Raw genomic sequence first — 18,177 nt, 5'->3', positions numbered from 1 at the left:
CATCTTTACTAAAACTTCCAAGTTATATCCCTTGAAAGTGAATTTTGTCCTGTAAGCAATCGAAAAAAAACCCAACCAAGTATATTCTACCTACCACACAGGACGATTATGTACTTGACTACACTGCTAAGTTACTTAGGGTGGCAAATTTGAAAGGTAAGGGTGCTGGCATGTAGCTTTGAGTTACACAAGGAGAGGGGAGAGAAGAGAGAATCTGAACACTGCTATCAGGCAGAAGAGTGAAAATGACAGTGAGAGGAGAAAGATGAGAGGACTGAGGTGAAAGTCTGAGCGCCAGAGCCAGTTGCTGGTGTGTCACAGCCTCACATCATCAGCAATATGGAATTACAGGAGATGTGTTTGAAAAGAAAGATTTTACTAAAGCGTTCCCAAGTAATACGAAGAGAGATTGGTAAAGTGCTGTGCTATTCATGGAGACCAAAGCTGCACGTCTTCTGTGTGCTGAGGAATTGTTCCTCTTCGGTTGCCTGATAGGGGCACAGCAGCATAGCAGACATTTAAATCTTTGTTGCTCTGTAGGAACAAAATGCAACTCTGTGGATATTTCTGCTGAGCAAAATTGGAAGGAGAAAGGAACAGCATCCAGCTTCAGACGGGTGTCTGCCTCTACACAATTTATAGTTCAGTGGTTGGCACAGCAGACGCTGCCACCACTTACTTGCTAATGTCCAGTTTGGTAATTTGCATCTGGGTGATGATGGTGTCTTTTGAATGTTGGAATTATAACAACTTGTTATCTTAGGCATAATTTTTTATAATTTCATGCAATTTCCCACAGCATGGCTTTGGTAAGAAAGATCCATATATGTTTGCAAAAGCAGCTATATTTGACAAGTTCTGAAGAGATTCCTCACAGACAAAGAAAGATGTGAGAATGGTAACATAGCTATCCCTGAAGAGAATGATAATGCAGACTTCAAAAAAAATACATGTTTTCTTCACCATTATTTTAACAGAGACGTTTGTTCCCATGATGGACAGTCTTCTGCACTCCCTAGACAGTGAGAGTCCCCAGTTGGAAGCTGCTCTCCTGAGACTCAGGACATCTTTCGGTCTCTTGATTTACGCAGAGCTGTATGCTGGTGAAGGTGCAAACTGTTCTAGGGAATTCTCCAGAGGCTGCCTACTGTTCCTGCAGAGCTCCAGCTGCAGCCAGAAACACATTGGCCCTCTGTTATCCCAAATCTGAGGCTGCACTCAGAAAACTGCCTTTTCCATTTCCCCTGCTGTCTGTCTCAAGATCAATAGCTCCAGGTGAAAGAATTATATAATTTATTTTTTTCATCACTTTGTGCAGTTATGCATGCTGCATAGCTTACAATCCATAGTGTGAAGACTGCTTTTAGGCACGGACTACAGAATATAGAGTATCTCATGGCTTACAGAGAACACAGAAGGAGGAGACAATTAATGAACATGATTCATTCCCTTTTTAATACTATAATCTTTGTGACATCATCTTTTGTTTCTTAAAGTACTGCATCAGAGGTGCCTACTTAATCTTGTCTAATCATCTATCCCATTGTATGTCAGTCTGTGAGGAAAATTGCTTCCTTGCTCTCACTTTATTTGACATTACTGACAAGTGACGTTTCCTTTCCCGATTATACTCACCTACATGCAACTGAGCTTTTTTTCTGCCGTAGTTTTTGCTGAAGGCTGTGTTAGAGTTCAGATTAAGATAAACTTCCAGTGCTCTCCTCTAATGTCTAGTGAAATAAATGAAACTTTTTTAACAAGGTAATCTTGACTGTGCATACTATTGTACATTATGCCACCGGAGTAGCAAGTTATTATTATGCAGATGTTGTCCAATATTCTTTTCTGAGTGAGAACTTATTTAGTATTCATACTGTAAAGATGTTTTTTGTGCAGCAGCAATTTTCTGTATCTCTAAAAGCAGAATTCAGCAAAAACTCCGAACTCCTGCTAGGGTAATATCACTTTAGGCTTTGTAGTATGCTTATAAATCTAAAACAATGTGGTGTTGTCATGTTTATTCTTAGTGGTCTGTTAGGAATGCAGGGAATGATAAACCACGGCTTAAAAACACGTCAGAAACTCCCATTCACAAATACTTAGGGGGCTTTTAGTTTCTGCCAGTTATCTACAGCTCTTAGGTTTAAAACGCAGTGGTGTCTGTGAGAGTGTGATCATGTCATTTCTCTTGCCACGTAGATCTTCCAGCCTAGAGAGCCATATTTAGGGGGCTGTTTTGCGAGCTCTTTGCCTTGGACCTGTCACATTCTCATCTGACTGCTCTGGGCTTCACTGGAGAGCTAGCGTGAGTTTGTCTCTCCCCAAGCCTCGTCCACAAAACCTGACACCTCAGAGCAGGACGGAGATGTCTCCTGAGAAACACTGCATGAACACGCCGCTTGCCACCCTCTCCCACACTTTCTAGACCTGGTTTCTGAGGCTGCCGCTTTACGGGGGCGCCCGGCCCTGAGGTAAATTCCCGGGCCCGGAGGTACGCTGCCCGGCCCGGCGCCGAGGTGGGGGGCTCGGCGCCGAGGTGAGGGGCGGTCAGAGCCCGGCCGCCGCCCGCTCAGAAGCTCCGGCGGCTCCCCCGCAGCCGCGCAGCGCGGTGCGCACCCCGGCTCCTCCGGCGGGAGTCGCCGCAGCGGAGCACGCCGCAGGGCTCCCGCCGCAAAGGCGCGGGCAGCACCCGGGCGCGGGTAGCGCAGGCATCGCCCCGGTTTCAGTGCCTCACCCCCGACGCCGCGGGAGGACCCGGGGGGAGCGGGGCCGCCTCTGCGCCTTTAAGCTCCAGCTGTGCTTTTCCGCGGCGCCTATTTTTAGCTCATCCTCTTGGTAGCACCCAGCTCTGCCCCCTATTTCCCCGCTCCCCCCCCCCCCCCCCCCCGGTGGTAGGTTCCGCGCGGCGGCGGCGGGGCACTGAGCATGTCCGAAACCGCTCGGCAGCGGCCGCCGCGCCGGGGCTGCGCTCGCGCGCCGCGCTCGCAGGGCGGGAAGGAGGGCGCGCGGCCGGGGGCCGCGTGAGGGAGGCGCGTGCCGCCGCCGCTGCTCCGCGGCGCCCGCCGCCGCCCGCAAGTAAGTTTCTCCGCGGCAGGGGCGGCCCGGGGCAGGGGCTCGGGAGTTCGGCGCTCCCCTGCCCCGGGGGGCCGGCGGCGGGCGGGACGGGCGGCGCGGCGGGCAGCCCCTGCTCGCCCGGCCGCCGCAACTTCGCGGCTGGCCGCGGCCCGGCCCCGCCGCCTCGGGGGGCAGCGGCTCGCCCGGCGTTGCGGGGTCCGGCCGCCTCGGGCGCGGGCCGCGGCCTGCCGGCTCGGCTCGGGCCACGGCGGGTCCGCGCTGCGCGGCCGGCGGCGGGTGAGCGCCTCTCCCCGGGTGCCTGTGGCGGCCCCGCCGCCGGGAGGGACGGTGCGGTGCGGTGCGGTGCGAGCGCGGCCCGCGGCTGCGGGCGCCGCAGAGGGGAGCGGGAGGCTGCGCTCAGCCCGCGGCCAGGGCGCGAGGGGAACATGCGGGGAGGCAGCCGCGCAGCCAGTGCAGCCTCGGAATTAGCGAGGCTGGGCTGCGGTGTTCAGAGGAGTTTCTGATTTAACAGATGGTGCCGTAGGAAAGAAAGTGTTTGCTGGGAGACACTGTAACGACATGCGGTTTTGCTCCCTCGTGTGACAGCTCATTCCGGGTGTTCTCTTAGTTGAGCAGGGGTGCAGTGTTTTAACTTACCTGTCAGTAGCAAACGAATACCAAACTGTGCCCCGAGAATTTTTCCTCTGAAAATCGGATTTTGGTATTCATTTAAAAAATGCTTATTCTGTTGTTGTTCCGTTCACATGTAAAGTCAGTTTGAATGCTACTTGTTACTGATATTAGCAAATGTAAAGTTCTTCGCTTAATGTTGAAAGCAGCATGATTTAGTTAATTTTTTTCCCTGTGCTCTGAAATGAGGTTTTGGAGACTGCTTCCCTATTCAGATGGGGCTCGTTGCTGTTTGCAAAGTTATATTAAGACAGCCATCTAATTTAAAATTCTTAAATAATAGGGGAAGGGGAATTTGAGGAGCTTTCTGTGAAACTGAACATCACTTATTGGAATTCTGCTGCTTAACATGTCTCTGGTGAAAGAACTGGACTAAGCGAGGGCCAGTAAGGTGCTGTTGGTGGACAGTCTGACTTAATTTTCATTAGACCGTTCTGGTGGGTATTCTCAGTTTAACGACCTGACTTTTGACACTCTTACGGGCATGATTATCTTTGCCCGTTGACTTAGATTTGGTGCAGTACTTGCGGAGATGAATATTCTTATAAGCTTCAATGTCTGCATGTTAAGCCTCATCAAAATTTAGATGTATTTTAAAGTAGTTAAAGATGCAGGACTTGCCATCCCTACTGTGTATGTTCTTGATTCTGTTAATTACTGTTATTGTAGTGGAGACAGGAAGACTGCTGTGTGATTGTTTGTAGCTCTGCAACTCTTTCCCTCTTCCAAATGAAACACCCCCCCCCAAACAGTAACAATTGATCTGTGGGTTTCTGAAAGCCAGTCAGTGTGTGCGACTGGGATCTGACTTGTGCATGAATAAGCTGCTGTCCTGTCAGTTCCATTTTTATGAGTATGCAATAATGGGGAAAAAATGAATTCTTGAGTAGATGCCTTTTGCTTGCTGCACAAGACCATGAGAGAATGCAGTGGGAAAGAACAGCTTGTGTTACCTGTGTTGACGACGTAGTGAAAAATAAGGAGGGAAGTTTTTGTGCGTGGCAACCTGCCATTTCTCTCCTGTAATTAGGTTCGAGCTGAAATAATACTAGGTATTTCAAAAATATTGTTCAAAATATCAGAAGCCTTCGAAATCTGAGTGTTAAAAATGCCTTTCCTTATGCTCTTGGGAGTAATAATTTGTTTAATAGGTGGCATTTGTGTTGCATTTTACTGTTATGACATTTAAATACTTCTCATTATAGATCCAGTGCTCATACAGATTAACAGAATTATTTCAGCATCCTAACCAGATAAGCATTCTTTGATAGTCAAAGCATATGCAGATAGAGCATATAAGCATATCCTTAGAGTATATGCTGTGGTTTAATTCCTGTAGAGTCTCAGTTGATTGTCCATTTCTTGTTCAGGTTTAAGCCCAACTACTAGAAATGAGAAAATTATTTGAGTGGAAGTGGGGTTACACGTTAATTGTTTGGGAATGCCCAGTTAGCAGCTGCAGCATTTGCACATGGTTATTTTTCCCTTCAGGCAGAAAAAAATAATCTTCTTTCTCTGTACATGTCTTCCCTTGAAAAATTCTTATTTCTCCATTATTTGCTTAATCTAAGGAAATATCTTCCATTTTTTTCTGTTTTTAATAAAGTGTGTCATCTCACATTATAGAAAATCATATATACTTATTCTCCCAGGACTTTCGGGAATAATAGAACTACGGAAAAAGATGTAGAAGTACTTTTTTTTCTTTATTTGAATTTAATTTAAAAAAAAAAAAAGTGTTAATAATGCCCTAGGAGATTTTCATAGAGAAGCGATTATTCTCTAAGGTTGATAGCTGAAGGCAGTAGTCTAGGTTTGTCAGCATTACCTATCAGCTGTTAATTTGCAAGTTCTCTTAGCATTTTTTTTTTTTTTGTTGATGAGCTACTGTAACTTATTTCTTCTTCACCCTTTAGGGAGCTACTGTTGTTTCTTAAGTTACTATAGTGAAAATATTAAATTAAGCATATTATTGAAACACGTATGGGAGGTGACAACCTTACAGAAGCAAACAGTTACTGCTGACAAGCATGGCTGGGTGTCAGGTTAGCACAAGATTGCTACGTGTTCATGGATGGGTTCACTTAGGAGATGTTGATACTTTTGTTTAATAGAGCCATTGACTTAAATTTAGGATGGCTTCCTTGTCTACTGCGGCATAGTCATTAAGGTAGGGTGTCTTTCTTTGGTGTGTGAACTGTTGCCATCAGAGGCAGGAGGAACAGTTTGGTGATAGACAAAGAATTACACGTGCTCCGAAGCTGTTGGGGAAGACCTTCAAGTGTTCGAAAAAGACACTGCTATCTTCAGTTCATCGCTGGCGTTCTGTGCCAGGAACAGATGCTGACGTGGTGTACTGCAGCAGTGAGCTGTAAATTACCTTTTTATTCTAGCGTCTGCTCCTGCCAGTTTTACCTTCCCCATATCTATGTCTGATCTTGAGTATCTCCTGGATATCTCACGATATGTTACGGATGTGTCATACGGTTTCTAGGACAGGAAGCTATTGGATCTGCAGGTCAAAATCTTTCAGATTGTGCAGAGGTCTCTGTCACAGGGAGAGCGTATCTGTGGTTGCAGCAGTACAATTAGCCAGTTTCTCCTGTACGTAGGGTTACTGCTTGTATCTCTCAATTACACATTGAAGTAAGTGATGACCTCCTGCTCTTGCTTTCTTGCATTGCTCTAGCAAAACAGAGATAGAAGGAGTATTTGCTACTTTTTGTTATTCTCCTGCATGTAATAGAGTTTGGAGAGGAAGAAAGAATCAGAGAGAAAAGAGAGAAGTAGGGAGGAAAATACATAAACCCGTGTTAATCTTCCACAGTTATTGTACTGAGAACAAATTGGAGTTTTGGCTCCATAACTCTTAAATGGCATGAGGGGAAAGGACCATTCGGCTTCACTTTGTTACTCCTCAGGAAGACACTCGGGTATCTTTATCATTCAATGCTTGAGAAATCATGCAAAGAGCCGGGGGTTAGACATGGGAGAAGAGGGAAGAGAGAACAGCTACCCACAACCTGGATGTGTCTTGTAGTGGAGTTCCTGGTGGAGTGCTGAACACAGCTTACAAACATGCTGTTTGTCACAAAACAAGGGTTTGTACTTTCTCTGGGACCACTGTAACGTGTTGCCCGCATAGCCCAGGGATGGTAACATGGGAAAAATGGGATTCTGAGCGGCAGGATAAAATGTGCTGTGGTGTTTTATGACAAGGGTATTTGTGCGAGTTCCCCTTGAATAGCTTGAGGCCGTGAAAGGTATACCAGTCTCCTCTTTATTTTCTTTTTGCTGGATCCAGTTGTTTTCAGGCTTGGACTGATAAGTCTAAGCAGATTGATGTATTTCTGGTGAGCTTTTATGACCCTTTTGTTCCATATGATGGGGGTCCCGTTCTTTCCCCACCCCCCAAGATTGGGGGTGAAGTAACAAAGTACTTACTGAGTACTGAGTACACTAATCAATGGCGGAAGCCTGACTGACTGATTTGAAAAGGAGAGTTAAACTTAAAACTTGTGAAGGAGCAAGGGGATTCCCCCAGCACAACCAGGGACATTATAAAACCAGAGGGACATGTGCAATGACTTCCCATATAGAAACTGGCGGACTCTTTTGAGTAAATTCTTGGTTGAATGAGACTTACCACTTAGAAAAAAAGTTACTCTTAATTTAAAAATTTGGAGTAAGCCCCTCTTAACTCTTGTGAATGCATCCAAATCCGTTGTGAGCTTTCCAGTTATTAATTAGCCTAAGTGTTTGCTATTTATAACTTATTTTTAGCTTGGTGTTGTTTTTATTCAACTTCCAGCTATCAGATCTGACTGTCTGCCTGTTCAAAGAGCTACATATTGTCCAATAGTTTTTTCTATGAAAGTGTGTGTAGATTGATGAAGGCCTCTTGATAAGACTGAGCTCATCAAATCTCTCACTGTTTATGTATTTTCAGTCCTGTTTCATTTTTGAGACTAGTCAGTTACTCTGTTTTCTGTCACTTGGAAGTTACACCTACTGTATGTCCTGGATGCAAATGCTTTTCCTGAATGTGCAGCAACTTCACGCACAAAGAAAATGATGAGGGCAAAAGTCAGTCCCCTGATAGGAGGGAGAGAACATAAAGAGATCTTTAATGGTGAAATAGGTACAAGTTTTTTAATACTTTGCCAGTAAATCTGTCAGTGATCAATAGTGAAAGACGAGCGAAAGAGGAAATTTTGAACACTCTAAGCAGAGCTTAAGCTGATGCTAGCAAAAGCAAGACTGTTTTCTGTGGAAGACAGGAACTTTGTTGGTCAGTGAATAAGAGCCTTAGTCATGTAAGATCCACTGTTATAATTTACACTTTCTTCAGTAATCAGTGACCAGAGAGTAACACTTTGGTCGGCCTGGGACATACCCCTTGCATCCCTGTAAAGGCACAGTTGACATCTGTGCAATCGTGGATGTGCGGTATTTCTTACTGAGCGTGTAAAGCAAAGCTGTAGCGGTTCTGTGTCAAACTGGGAAGTTTGCCTGTGGAAGGCAAAGTATTGCCTCTTGGCAGCGTAGGTACCGTGTTTGTTCAATGGGATTATTTGTACATGCTATCACTTTGGAAGGTGTTTTCGCAGCCATCGGCACAGATTACTAGGAACTGTCTTGTCTGTCTTCACTGGGTGATCTCACCCATTAAAACAAGAAATTTGGAGAAAAAAATATGCTATATGAACACATAGCGTGGCTGCTTAATTGTTACGCTTTTTCTTTCTAGACACTTTATGTGTAGAATTCCCATTCATTTTCACTATGAACTTGGGTTGTGGAAACAGAGGAGAAGAAGAATTGTGTGTGTGCTGTGCTCCTTTGGATAAAATGCTTTTGGGACGCATAGATGTGAAGCAAATTCATAGGTAAAGCATAGTTCACTTGAGTACTCCTATAGACCACAAGTATCCAGAAACCTTTATATAATATGACATGCACATAAAGATAAGACTTTGATACTGTAGTCAGAACTTTACTTTCCCCAAGGCATAACACAACTGGATTCCATGGAGACACCTTCTAAAATAACAGCAAATACATTATTAGTTATTCCTTAATCTAATCATAGCTGTACAAAAGCTTAGTAATAAATCATCTTCATATTTCATAAATAATACAGAGCATACTAAAATGTTAGTATTTATAGTCACTGCAGCAAAACTGGATTCACTTGTGAGTATATTTCCTTTGTGATTTTAAATTATTAATATTGTTATATTTCAGAAATTGATATTTATATACTGTTGATGTAAACCTAATCTATTCAGTCATCTGAATCTCTGGCAGTTGAATTCCAAGTTGTCTTATGCATTTTGTTGCGCCGAAAAGCCAGGACATCCATGTTGTTGATACAAGCACGTTCCAAGATGATTATCAATGATTATCACAGCTTCTGTAGCTTCTGAAAAGAGACACTGTAACAGTGTTTAAATCCCCTTTAGAGAAGGAAACAGCTCTTTTCCAGGACTACAAACAGCAATAGCAAGGAAAACGGATGCAGTGGGAAAAAAAATATATATTTGTTCCTTCTGGCTTTCATTCTCCTTTGGGATCTTATCATTAGTCTCTGTTGGTTTTCAACCATTTTCTCTGGGATTATGACTATATCTTTTCTTTTTTTTTTTTTTTTTTTTCCTAGAGTCAGTATGAACAGTAACTGCAGTGAAATGGTATGGCCATAGGACTAATGCTAATTCGTTAGTAGTCAGTCTCACTTCCAGATGAAACCTCAAGCCCGTTGCAGTACTTTCTGCTTGAATATTTTTCAAAGAATTACACTAATTTTAAGTGTGGACTTAAACCACTGATAGAAGTCCCACTCATAACTTCTGTTGCCATTAGTATACCATCATGGCAAAAATAAATTATGTCTTTCCTTGCATGCATTTTCCATATGCCAGAAACAATGATAGTAGCAGGAATTAGCTGGTCCATGTGGAACACTTCATTGTGATACTTTTCTATATGCAAACTGTCATACCTCCTTTTTTTCTTCCCCTCCCCCCTTTTTTTTTGTCACTAAGGTCTACCTCACCTGAAAGTTTATAACCTGAGTTTATGCTCCACTGAGAAGTTTTACCTGAAGCATTGAACGACTTGGACACCTCTAGAATGGAAACAGTGGAATAACTATGTGTAAGAAATTATAAGGAAAGTGTTGAAGTGGAACTAACATTTACTAAAGCTTCACTGCTCAATTGATTTTTCTGTTTACTACTTCCCAGTGTCTTCCTGCATGTTTTGTATCCCCACTGTAAGCTCTCTACAGTGGAGCGTGTGGGTATTTCCTTGTTTTAGAGGGCTACACACACTCAGTTGTTTTTACAGAATTAAAGCGTGTGTTTTATGTTTATCTTCAAATTAAACTGTTAATACAGATTATCAAATTTGAGGCTCTGAATATAAGATTTTTCTCAGGTGTCCCTGCCATAATAGCTGCTTTATGTACTTTCCCAGTGTACCCTTGTGCTTACTTTATCCTCAGACCATACCTGAAGTGTTGGGTGTAAAGCAGTAGCAGCATTGCTGTGCTGCGCTGCATTTGAGAATCTACCTCCAGGCGTGGCTTTCCATTCAAAGTGTCCCTGTGTTCAGGGATCCCAGAGGGCACAACTTTCAGCTGAGCGCGTGTACTCACGTCTAAGAAGAAAGTGTCAAGCAGGACTTATCCAGCATTTGTTTTCTGCTGCTCTTGTCTATGGCAGTGGTGATTGAAAAAAGTGAGATTTTGGATGTGTTGTTTGTGTTCTTAATGTCCTTAAAGCAGTGAGGCACTGGGATGTGCCTGGAGTTTAGGTAACCTTATGAGCAAGCATCCTGACTAAAATGCTGCAGCAAAAAGAGCTGTCCTTGGAGCTGGGGACCATAAGAGAGAAGGTCTTGGCTTTGAATCAGATTAGGACTTGGATGAGCTGCCTGGACAAAATCTTAGTGTTGGTTGGATGAGGTTGTCAGAGGGTGGTGATGGTGATGGGATGGGGCTGAGGGAAGATGAGAATGACACTGGGCAACTGGGAAGACAAGCAAGTAGTGGAGTCCATGTCTTGAGGACTTTACAGAGTCCAGAAGGAATCCAGAGTTTCCAATTCTTCCTGTCCTGTTGTAATTCAGGCAGGCCTGTTAAGCGTATTTCACCTCATTGTTCTACCTCCTCACAATCCCTTACCTCTTCTTATTTATTATTGTAAACTTGTATTTCTGGCTGTTGTGGGACTTTAAAATATTAGAGCTGAAGCTGCCTTGATATCCAAAGTAAATGAAGACTTTTCCAGTTAACTTTAGTCTCTATACTTCAAGTCTGTATCTGTAAAATGAAGACAATACTAGCTGCACAAGATAGCATGATATGAGAAGATAAGTTCATTAATGTTGGTTAAATACTGTAATGCTGTGGTGATCACCTTGGAGAAGCTCATGAGGAAATTAATCTTTCTAGCATCCTAGCAGAGCTTAGGTAGAGTACCATAAGGCCACGGACTGAACAACTCTGATCAGACTAGACACTGGATACCTTAACTGCTTGCTCAGTAAACCGTGTCCTTCCTGTTCTCTGAGCATCGAAGCAGCCTTGGTGGAAAGAAACGCTATGTGAACACATAGCTGAAAACCGTATAAAGCTGTTGAGGCATCCTCTCCGAGAATATTGTTTAGACACTTGGTGACGTGTGGTCCTTAACTTTGTGAAAATGGCAGCCACAGCATATGAGGGGTTGATACCTGCTGAAGTCCTCACCAAACTGCAACCGGCCTTCTGAATTAGGATGTCTTTGAAGGGGAGAAAAAGCTCCTTGTGGTGATAATGTGACCATGGGAAAAGAGGTCCGTGTAACAGTCCCCATAATCATTGCTACATATAAGTACTGGAGAGTAAGTAAACACAGACAGGAGCAAGTGAGACAGATTTGAGATACAAGTGGTCTTGGTTTTGATGAGTGTGATACTTTTCCTTACACTCCATGAAGGAAATACAGCTTTATACATCAAAATTATGTTACTTGTCTGCTGGAAGACGAATATATGCGTACATTGTATCCAGCAGCACTAGCAAAGGTCTGCAAAATGGGTGAAACTAGTGATGGTGGCAGCGGGTGGAGTTGCCCAGGTGGAGAAGCTGCATGGGTGGAAGGAGCTTGCAGCATTTGGAAGGAGAGTGATGCAGTGATGAAATGTAATCAGAGACTATCTGCGTATCTAGTTTGGCACAGGAACGTGGCACAGTGAACACCAAATTGTCTCACTGCAGTTCTGTCACCATCTCCTAGTGTTCCTCTTAGCCAGTGTTGCAGTAAGTTTTGAGCGGGGCTTAGATTGTACCTAGAGACCAGGCTTAACCTCATTGAAGCTTTAAAGGGGAGATATTGCAAATATACAGTTGTACTGAGAAATAACCAGAAAAGATACTCGCACTTCCCCATACATATTTTCCCCAAATTCCTCTACTTTGTTTTTCCCAGTTTTCAGGGTCCTGTAGAAGAGATATGTCCTAAAACTGTAGCATAGGCAGAATGCAAACTTGTTACTGCTCTTTCCAATCCCTTTTTATGCCCTCAGTCACTTCCAACCACCTTTGTTTCTCAGGTATACCCAAAGGCAAAGGTTTTGCAAGGTATCTTCGTTAAAGACATGGACAGGGGGATTGACTGCACTCTTGGCAAGTTTGCAGATGACACCAAGCTGAGTGGTGCAGTTGACACACCTGGGGGACGGGATGCCATCCAGAGGGATCTGGACAAGCTGGAGAAATGGGCCCATGTGAACCTCATGAGGTGCAACAAGGCCAAGTGCAGGGTTCTGCACCTGGGTCGGTGCAAGCCCCAGTATCAATACAGGCTGGAGGATGAAGGGATTGAGAGCAGCCCTGCAGAGAAGGTCTTGGGGGTGCTGGTGGGTGAAAAGCTGGACATGAGCCGACAATGTGTGCTCACAGCCCAGGATATGGTTGGCCTTCTGGGCTGCATCAAAAGAAGTGTGGGCAGCAGGTCAAGAGAGGTGATTCTGCCCCTCTACTCTGCTCTGGTGAGGCCCCACCTGGAGTACTGCATCCAGCTCTGGGGTCCTCAGCACAGGAAGGACACGGACCTGTTGGAGCAGGTCCAGAGGAGGGTCACAAAAATAATGAGAGGGATGGAACACCTCTGCTATGAGGAAAGGCTGAGAGAGTTGGGGTTGTTCAGCCTGGAGAAGAGAAGGCTGCAGGAAGACCTTATTGTGGCCTTTCAATACTTAAAGGGGGCTTATAAGAAAGATGGGGACAGACTTTTTAGCAGGGCCTGTTGTGATAGGACAAGGGGTAATGGTTTTAAACTAAAAGAGGGTAGGTTTAGACTAGATATAAGGAAGACATTTTTTACAATGAGGTTGGTGAGGCACTGGAACAGACTCCCCAGCGAGGTGTTAGATGCCCCATCCCTGGAAGCATTCAAGGCCAGGTGGGATGGGGCTCTGAGCAACCTGATCTAGTTGTAGATGTCCCTGCTCATTGCAGGGGGGTTGGACTGGATGACCTTTAAAGGTCCCTTCCAACCCAAACCATTCTATGACTCTATGATGTGGCAATGGGCAGCAGAAATTAACTCCCCAAAGGAAGAGCTGTCTGTCATCCCATGTGACCTCCTTCTGGGAACATAAGAGACCACTGGTTGGAACCCACAGGGGTTTATTTCTTCAGCTGAATTAAATGAAATCTTGAGGAAATCTGAAAATTGGCATTGGTAGGGAGGAAATCATTCCATCTCCATGAAACATGCAAAGGATCCCTGGCATCTCTTCTAAATTTTTATAATAACTGCTAATTACTTTCTGCTTTCTAATTCTCCTTCCCAGTTATTTTAATTACAACTCACTATGGTAAAAGTACCTGTCTCTTTTGCTGTCTGAGTGAATCCAAGAGGAGGAAGAATAAAAATTAAATCTTTTAAAAATTCCTTTATTTTTTCTACTTCCTTGTAATATCCAATCATGTTGTAGGTCAGTTTTCTGTTTTTAGCTTTCCAAATACACACCTCTATATAAACCCGCAGATCTTTAGATAATAGGAGGAGTTGGCTTTAAATAACTATCTATGACAAGCACAGTATCTCTTTTTTCCAAAGGTCTGTAAATATTTTCATGTTTGCCAAAATGAGCCAGATTTATACCTGTGTGAGGGCAAAAGCAGTCACCAATGTGCTTTAATGCATATGAGTTAAGTTACTTCGTGTAAGTGCATGATTATTAGAAGGATTTTAAAGAATAGTCTGGAAAAAAGTGAAGATAATGGCTTTTTGGTGGGTAAATTAATATAAATTGTGCCAATCTACAGAAATACAGACTGAGATGGTGTGAAGCTGGTATAAGCAGCTTGTAGTTTTCCAGATGCTTGTACCTGACATTTTATACCGCAGTGCTTACACAGTGGCACCACACAAATTTCAGTGCATCAAGCATTCAGTTTCCATGCCAGGATTAAATTACTCAAGTTTGTTTGGAGTTGTGGACAGTTGCAATTTTAAACCACTAGTGTTTTGTTATGTGTTCTTGTTTAGGAAGATTCCTGTTCCATTTAATAAAAATTGAATTGTGATAAATTAATGATTATGACCATCTCTGAGCTGCAGCACATCTGAAACCTGCAAATTTGCTTATACTCTAAGATACACATAACTGATTACCTTGAATGACAGTCGTATTACAGATTTCCAGTCTGTCCTTGGTGCATTGTTAACCATACCTCTCTAGCAAGTAAAGAAAGATAAAATTATAGTATTTTCTCCGAAGAAACTGAACTAATTATCCACTTCTCGATCTTGGGCTAGAAATGCAACATTATTCCTGAAGGACTTCAGACTATAACCCTCTAAGATGCTTTCTTCAAACACACAGCTATTGAGCTGTGCAAGAGCACTTCGGAAGAACAGAAGAAAGTCGTCTTCATTTGGCTGGTAATCATCATAGCTAAGACAGGACTACTGTCATATTGTATTGATCATTCCTTATCACGTGACATTTAGATAAAGTTCCTGTTCTTTTTTTTAACTGTAATCTTTTGTGTTACTTTGATACTGTCTCAACTAGGCTCTTGATGTTGAAGAGAAGATACTTCTATAGATCCATAAAACATATACATCACTTTGCATAAACAGAAAGTTTGACACTGTGTAAATGAGCATTTGGGTTTATACAATGCAATAATGAGTTCATGTGTTTGTAAGAGTGCATGACTCCTAATTATGAATCCCAACAAAGGATCTGAAGTGACCATTTGGCTCAAAACTTCTCCCTGCCCCCCCCCCCCCCCAGTGGTTTATGTGAGGCCACTAGGAGAATGCTTTAAAAATTGTAGTAATGTGTGAGCCCAGTTACATCAAGCATGACTTGAGTATAGTTCGTTAAAGGTGAGCCGCAAGAACAACATTTAATTCCAAGTTTAAATTAAGGTGTTAACTAATAGAGCTCAGGACAGGAGATTACAGAGACTGTGGCTTAGTTTGTTACAGAGTACTACTACATTGAAATTCATAAGCTTGTGGTTTTTTCCTCCTTGCACAAGTTACCTGTGTTTGGAAGTTCTAGTTCTGATCCTGTCCTACTAACAGATGCTAATGTTAGAAGTCTTTACTATGAATTTATGACCTAAACCCAATAAAACTGTACAGAACTACAGTATTTCCTCAGTGAAACAAAGAAATTTAACCCTTCCTTTAAAGAGCTACTTCAGCAGGGTCCAGAGTCTAGAACAGAGCCATGGGAGACAGACTTTGACTGACTGATTTTATTTTATCATATGGAAGATGCTGGATAATTTTCCTTTAATCAGTTCCACAAATCAACAGGTGGTGAAAGACAGGTTCTTCCCATGTGTTAGTGAAGGGTCAGATACTGTATTGCTAACATCTTTGAGCCATGTGTGGAGAATATTTCTACCTTCTGTTCATCAATAGGGAAGCATACATTACATGTTTATATTTATATTTAGTAAAATTAAGTCCATATGTATTTTTTGTCCTCTACCTTCTGGCTAATTGGTAATGTGGAAGTAAGCTGCAATGGACTGGACATGCATGCTCATGAGGGTATGAACTTTTTTTCTTAATCAGTTTTAAAAGCACATAAGGCTTTTTGTTGTGCAGCACCAATGGTTTTATGATATTTTTTACATTTGGCTGGTCCCTAAATGCTGTTCCCCACAGTGGACAAAATGGGTGCAAATGTATTGCACTGGAAAAGAGAACTGGCTCTGTGATACAAATCCTTGAGTACTTTAATTGCAGGATAGATAGGAAGAAATGTTTCATGTTTGTTCTTCTGCAGGGTGTCAAGCCAGATGTGGGGAGAAAAATAACTTGCATAAATTAAGTTTTTTACACAATTGTATTGTGCTACTCCTTTGTTTTGCAAATTTCAAGTAGCTCTACTGTGCTTGCCAGTAAAATAAACAGATTACAGGAACAGAGCAAAAAAACCCCTTCATTCTCTTCCAGTTAATTTAATTCCTGCTAAAATCCTGTTTATGTTTGGAAAGGAATGACCTTGAAACATTCCAGTTCACAGTTCAAATCTTTTGGTCGATATTGGCTCATATATTGAGTGACTTGAATAAAAATAATGAGTAGACAGTAGAATCTTTTGTTGTTTAATTGCTCATTATCTTTTTAAGGTGTTAATTTTTTCACTTCCCTATATTTGTTATACGAAGGATAAATTTAGTATTGTGGAGACAATAACAACATTTCCAATTCCATGGTCATAGTTCTTACTTAAAGCTATCAGCACAGTCATTTTTATAGATGCTCTGCATAATGTATCAGCATGGGCCAGATTTTCCGCTGTGACTCAGAAGCTGTTGTAATTATATTGGTGCAGGCAACTGCATCTCTTACTTATGAGGCTGTAGTAGTGGTAGTGAGTTTTCTATATGAATGGAGAATCTGTAAGTCTGCACCAGCATTACCTAAACCTCTGACAAGTGTTGAAATTTTATTTCAATTACGTGACAGTGTTCTGTTTCTGGCAGAGGGCTCCGTTGTTCTCAAGCATCCCCATACGTGCTTGCTTTTGCAGTGTGCTAGAGGTAATTTGTGCCCTCGTATATTCTGTTGGGATAGTGGTGAAGTTGTCATTTTGGTAAGAACATACTCTGTCACTCTCACTTCTCTCATGCCCTGAATTGCTTTGCAGATGCCACAGTTGAATATTGCTGGAAAAAATACCTAATGCAGACAGTCTGAGACTCTGTGGAAACTACTTGTAATGGTCATGGTGCAATACCTGAACAGAATAGAGGAGCCTATTTATGCACAAATCTAGAAAGCTTGACTTATTCATCAGATGATGGTGAAAAACTAGTGCGTGCATCCTGCAAGGCAGAAAACCAAGTGACTTTAACTGTAGTTCAACAAAGCAGTATGGGTTTTTAAAAAATACAGCTGTGGGGTTAATTATTGCACTGTATCAGCTTTACCTGACTTAAGAAAGGAAGCAGTATGATTTCTACATTAACGGGATGCACAAAGCCAAACTGTAATAACAGAGTCCTGTTAGGCATTTGAGAGGCACAAGAGAGTGTCTGAATTGCCTGTTCCCTGTGTGCTGCCTGTACCTTTCGGGATGACACTGTTCTCCAGTTCTATGTGGAGATCACAGCTAAGAAGGGCAATAAGATAAGCCCCTTCTGGCTAAAAAAAGAACAGTGGTGCTAAGCTTGAGGATGAAACATGTGTAGGCTCTCTTTCGGACTTCCACCTGGAGCTGCAAGAGTACGTAAAAGCAACTCCTTTCCTCCTCAGCTAATGAGATCTAGGGGGTTCCCATACTGGTGACCTCCTGTTTTAACCTGCTGAGAATAGCCCTGTAAAGCAGGCAGGTTTCTGACATTCATTCAGTTATCTGTCAAAAAGTTTTGTACTGCAGTGAAAGAAAAAGAGATGGTCTCTTCAAGTTCAGCATGAATAATTAAGGATTTTTAAGCTGCTATTTAAGTGGAAATGGACAAGTAGGAAATACGTGATGTCTTTGTTGAATCCTGATTTCAATTCTGCTCTTGTAATCCTAAAAAATCAGACTTCTAAACAGTGGACTGAATGTCCAGTGTCATTTTAGTAGCACTTGAGCAAGCAGCACTTGATAATGATATTATTGATATCATTATTTATAGAGTGGAATTTAATAATAAAAAATAAGGATTTACTTACTATTTTTTGATGTTTTTCATATAGAAATACAATTATTTTAATTTTCATATTAATATTGACTTGCAAAAAATGTGAAGTTAGAACATTAAGAAGCAGCTGAATACATATTTCTTAGGAAAAAAGAGAGGAAAATTCTTAAACCAATTCTAAGTTTTAATTAGAAAAAGATTAACTGTATAATTGACTTTATTAACAAAGGCATAATTAGGTCCAATTTTGTTCTTCTGTATTGTAGTTGAGA

The 18,177-nt window shown here is 42.4% G+C and overlaps 1 protein-coding gene across 4 annotated transcripts in view; it reads left to right on the top strand.

Moving 5' to 3' along the window:
• Window positions 1-2,985: 2,985 nt before the first annotated feature.
• OXR1 (oxidation resistance 1) overlaps window positions 2,986-18,177 on the top strand; it is a 301,246-nt gene continuing 286,054 nt past the window's right edge. For 3 of the 4 annotated variants that reach the window (XM_087747582.1, XM_087747562.1, XM_087747542.1), the window contains exon 1: window positions 3,019-3,075. The gene's annotated coding sequence lies outside the window, so the exon portion shown is untranslated. Of the gene's footprint in view, window positions 3,076-18,177 lie in introns of all 4 variants that reach the window. The other variant, XM_087747554.1, reaches the window with a different exon arrangement.

The sequence above is a fragment of the Nipponia nippon genome, unplaced genomic scaffold (assembly GCF_047370975.1).
Source record: "Nipponia nippon isolate SJK-2023a ecotype South Korea unplaced genomic scaffold, ASM4737097v1 scaffold_1, whole genome shotgun sequence".
NCBI classification, from domain to species: Eukaryota; Metazoa; Chordata; class Aves; order Pelecaniformes; family Threskiornithidae; genus Nipponia; species Nipponia nippon.
This window is presented reverse-complemented; position numbering and strand designations above follow the sequence as displayed.